Raw genomic sequence first — 5771 nt, forward strand, 5'->3', positions numbered from 1 at the left:
GAAGCAGTGGCGTGCGCAAAGGGGGGGGGGGGCAGGGGGCCATGCCCCCCACTTTTGTTGGTCATTCGGAGGAAAAACGTTAAAAACGTCCTGCTCCTAATCAGATTCCATTCGGGGGAACTGAACAACCTGCCCCCCCAACCCCCACCCCCCACTTTCAATGTGCTGCGCACGCCACTGATCGGAAGACTTCCATTTGGTTGATAAAGGTTTCAAGAAAAATTGCGACGGGTGCATTACGGTATGCAATGGCCATGTTCAAGATTGAGATAGAAAGAATTTGGCTAGTACTCTTTCTACTACCTTGTTCTACGAACTTATTGACCGCCCCTCGTATGTGTGAAACATACACACAACGATGAATAATACACACAACGATGAATAAGTTTCTTTCTAGTCTTTCTAGTCTTTCTTTCTTTCTTTCTTTCTTTCTTTCTTTCTTTCTTTCTTTCTTTCTTTCTTTCTTTCTTTCTTTCTTTCTTTCTTTCTTTCTTTCTTTCTTTCTTTCTTTCTTTCTTTCTTTCTTTCTTTCTTTCTTTCTTTTTCTTTCTTTCTTTCGTTCTTCCTTTCTTTCTTTCTTTCTTTTGAAGTTAAAATGCATACAAATAAGTACGTACATATCATGGAGTGACTCTTATTTTTCATTTAATTTTAGGCGTATATATTCTACATCAAGATCATTCCATTGGCATGTGGAGTTCGTGTTTTACTCATTCAGCTAATATAAAATCAAAAGTGTGCCACTTTGGACATTTTAACAATTATAATTTTGTTTAATTTCAACCAAACTCATCTTCTTTTGGGAAAAGATTAAAAATCCATGAAAAACACATGATGTATGAAGAAAGTATTTTCGATCTTTGAAATAAAGAAACAAAATTCTTTCTGTCACTAGGATGTTACCCAATACCTGCTGTTGATCTAAAGTAAAAGTTGGAAAGAAGTCAGGAAAATTTGACTTTTGAAGTTAAAATGCATATAATAACTGCGAACATAATTATTATGGAGTCTTAGCTCACTATGGGCACAAGCTATGGGAATGATGGGCACAAAAGTTTTTTTAGGCGTGCAAAATATTCACCTTGAGTTACACAAGGTTTTACATGTTTAAAGCCCAACTTGGTCTCGCTAATAATTGAGGGGCTCAATATAAAAACGACCTATCCCACATTTGGGTTATTTGGAGAAAACAGGACTTTTGTGTGCGAATTTTCAATACAATACATAACAATTTCACATCTTAAAACATTGATTTAACAACTTTACCAAGTTACATTCATGATGATTCATGTTTGTAATTATGACCTTTGGTGACCTTTACATTTTTCAGCAGCGCCCTCTATTTTTACCAAAATGTGGGATAGGTCGTTTTTATATTGAGCCCCTCAATTATTCAGGCTGTATGCGACTGAATCCATACTCGTAATAAGTCCGAGACTGAATTTACGGCAGTAAATAGCGCCCTCTGTTTTACATTAAGGTTACTGTTGGGCAGTTGGGCAATACATTAAAGGTTACTGTTGGTCAATGTTACATTACGGTTAGGGTTAGTGGGTTAGGGTTAGTGGGTTAGAGTTAGTGGGTTAAAAATTAGGGACAGCCCGTCACCAATTTCATACTTAACACTTTGTTACTTTTTATCCCATAATTTCCCCCATTCTTCAGGCCCTGCTCTCTTTCGGGGCTAATTTATATTTTAAGCTCGTTTGCTTTTGTTTTTAGAGCAACATTCTTTCTTTGTAAACCTGCGACGCAACCTTGAACATTGTCTTTGAGCAATTATTGTCTTTTCGCAGCTATCATTAAATTCAGTTTTCAAGGCATTGCTGAACTATTCTACTGCATGGAAGTATGAACCTTTTGCATGTATATAATTGTTTTTATTTTAAACAACCAACCTCAGCCTAGGCCTAACGCGTTGTCTACTATACGCTAGTATGAAAAATATAAATAGTACCGTAAGGCATATATCTTCGAATTTAATACAAGATAGACGGCCGAATCATTATGTAATAAAAATTCCCTTTAAAAGGGAAAGCCAGCCTCAATGTAGAAGAGGTCTTGTAATTAGTTTTGGTCAATGTGAAAGGCATTTTTAGGATCACGCTTACATCTACATGACAGTCCACCAAACCATCAACGATGAGAACATGCACACTGAAACAGCAGAAAACATTAATTCCTAATCTCATGTCAACTCTTTTAATTCATTACATGTACTCCAAATTGTTCTGGTCTGTTTGTTTTGTTGTTGTTGTTGTTGCTGTTGTCGTTGGTTTTTTTTGTCTTTTCAGCTTTTTACCCACGATATCTCAATTTCCAATTTTGTAATACCAGAACTTACGAACTCAATATCTTCGCTTAGGAATGTCCGATTTCACTGCTTTCGATATATACACTGCCGGTTTGAGTTAACTTACATGTACATTTTATTTTAAAATAACTTAATTAATTCGCAATGTATAGTTTAAGCCTACTATATTATAATAGATAGTGGCCAGCACATTTATAAAGGACTGGTTACTCACTACAATCTTCACTCTTAAACTGTGTTTTTCTGAATGTGCTGATCATGTTGATTGCTAGTCGGAAACTCCTGCGAAGCTATGGACATAACATCTTACATACTCCATTCTATAACAGTCTGCCTAGTGCCTTGTGTGTTTTCTCTTCAATCATTTTGTTGAATGTAATTTTATGAATCAAATCGTTATGTGTCATTTTATTTATAATAAAGAAGTTATTAAATTAATAAAGTAAGACAATTTATTTATCTATAAGTGCATGTCAAATGGGGTACATTGTTCAATACTATATCATGCATAAATTATGCCCATATTATAGCTAGGCCCTAAAAACTTTATTTTGCATCGGATTTTTCCCGTTGAAAAGACAAAACTGATGTTTATGATAGCAACCATTTCATCAAAAACATTTTGAGTCATTTTTATCCATAAAACGACACAGGATATGATAGATAACTACTTTCACATCAATATGGTCCATATGACAACAGATTGTTGAGAATCTGTGATATGATCCGGGGATATGATGAAGATTTTGATTCTATAGATCTGTTATCAACATGATATCACGCTGTTCAGTGGTCAAGGAGTAAGGACCCCCGGTCAAGGACACTGATATGACATCATAGGTGATGTCAGATTTTCTTCTGCTGACCATATGATGCTATATATCAGAGGATGTTTAAAGACATTCCCACAACCCAATGGGGTTTCTGACCTTGTATGTCTGGCTTTTGTACACATATGGTACAGTTGATCATGCCTTGCATTGGAATTGTGTGCAAATATCTGGTGTTTTCATCCTATTATTTAACATTCATAACATCGAGACTTAGGAATAAAACTAATGCAGTAGGACAATATGAATGTTTCCTGTAAGAAAATCAAATATCAGTCCTAAGTCTCAACTATTAGCTCGTTGGCTGCAGTTTTAAAATGACCATTTTGTGTGTGTGGCAATGGGGACTTTGCCTTTAAAATTAGGTTATATTGATCAAATTTCCCAATCATAGTGCATTGTAGGAATGCCTTTAAGCCTCCTCTGGCTATATATATTAACTATTATTGTTACATTTAGGCCTTTAAACTTTTAAAGTCATAATTAATTAGTTCAAACATAACTTTGGTAATACTCACTCGTTTTCGTTCGTTGAAACGGCAAAACATACTTACTTTTCTTAACAAATCGAATTAAAATATTTTTAAAAAAATTTAACCACAAAAGTAAAAAAAAAACATTCCAATACCACTAAAAATAATCTCTTGAGTAAACTGACCCCAAACCTGAAACAGGTACCAGCCCCGAATGGGCTGGCGAAAAAGGTAGCCCCCCCGGGGGAGGGGGCGCTCACATAAATGGTCTGTACGCATGCGTGACCAAAAAACAAGTAAAAGGGGGTGTTTTTTTAGGCAAGGCAAGTTACGCGCGTGACGCATTTAGGGTCGAATTACACTGATTTTCGAGAATAAGGGTAGTTTTCTGAATCTAAACAACTTGTTAGGGTACCTTTTCAAATTTTTGGTAAATTATGAGTCCAAAAGGGGTACATTTGTTGCATTTTTTTACTAGCCAAAAACTCATTAGGGGGTAAATTCTATATTAAATTACCTTATTACGGGGCTAAATTTGCTGGTAGGGTAAAACTCGTTTAGGGGGTATTTGAAAAAAAATTGGTCACGCATGCATACACTGTCATATTTGAGTGGTTCCCCGGCTGCCCTTCTGCTTTCTGTCATGCATACTTATTATCGAATAATACTTACGAATGGCGTGTATCAAAGAGCTATTATGCACATACAGCAAATTTGTCAGAAGTGGCATAGATTTTCTGTTTGACATGGGGATGTTGTTGGAAAATATTTCTTGAAGTAGGATATAATGGAAGGCTTCAAAGAGTACCAACTTCCCTTGACAGTCACTTTTGTGGACTTCAAAATAAGCCTTCGACTCCATCAACAAGTCCGTCATGTTTTCAGTGCTGCGGAATTATGGAATACCAAAGGCCGTGGTCAATGCCATCCAGGTGCTCTACAAGGACTCCAATAGTGCCGTTATGGTAGATGGGAGTACCTCAGAGCCTTTCCAAGAGTGCTGCAGGGTGATGTGTTGGCACCATTCGTGTTCATTAGGTAGATTACCTTCTGAAGAAATCAACTTCCGGAATTGACGCTGGAATTGTTACATACGCACGTCGGTCAAGCAGGTATTCTGCGAGGATGACCTTGATTTTGCTGATCCACAGCCCGGGCCCATGCAGTCACAGCTTACTATAGGACTGCATTGACTGCAGCAGCAAAGCTACGCCTTGTCATCAGCAAACCTAAGACAGAATAGATGACTCGGCTGCAAACTCTAATGCCCAGTCAGCACTTGAAGTCTATGGTATACAGTACCATCAACCATGTCACAGACTTCAAGTACTACAAGAAGGGCTCTAGTCAGTCAGAATTAATAGGTAAATTTTCACGGGAAAATTTTCTGGACACGTGACACCCATGGGCGCAGACATATTAACATTATGGAATGTGACCCCGAGCACAGCGGGTGTTCTTCCAATGTATTTGAATAGGAAGAATTCCTTCTTTGATGCAAAATAAGTTACTTGTCGCAAGTTAATAATATTATGGTAAGAGTTTCCGTAGATAAATATTTTTTCCGTAGATAGATATTTTGAAATTACGTTTTGATGATATTGTGAAGAAATTAAGATAACATAATATTTAATAAATTTGCAATGCACAAATTTCTATCAAAATTGCGGTAAAAAATACTATTCCAATTCAAAATTACTAAGACTTGAATAGCGAGGTCACCGCCGGGGGTCAGAGATCAGGCTCGAGGTTACACTCACATTGATACGCATTGGTCACGTGTCAAGAAAATTTTCCCGTGAAAATTTACCTATTTATCTTGACTGCTAGTGTTGGAGACCTAAAAAGAAGAAAAGCAGTAGAGCCTGGACAGTTTTCTGGAAACTGGAACGCCTTTGGAGACGCCCCTCCCTGCCAATCGAAACAAAAATCAAGCTGTTTGGGACAACTTGCGTTGCTGTCTTTCTGTACGGGTGCGAGTCATGGGAAATCACCAAGGACATGGAAAACAAGATCAATGCCTTTGCAACAACTTGCTACAGAGTCATGTTAAACATCAAGCGTGTGGATCGGACTCCAAATGAAACCATCTACAATCTAACCAACACCACTCTACTGGTTGCCAGAGTCAAGATTCATCAAATCAAATTTCTC

The sequence above is a fragment of the Amphiura filiformis genome, chromosome 18 (genome assembly GCF_039555335.1).
Source record: "Amphiura filiformis chromosome 18, Afil_fr2py, whole genome shotgun sequence".
NCBI classification, from domain to species: Eukaryota; Metazoa; Echinodermata; class Ophiuroidea; order Amphilepidida; family Amphiuridae; genus Amphiura; species Amphiura filiformis.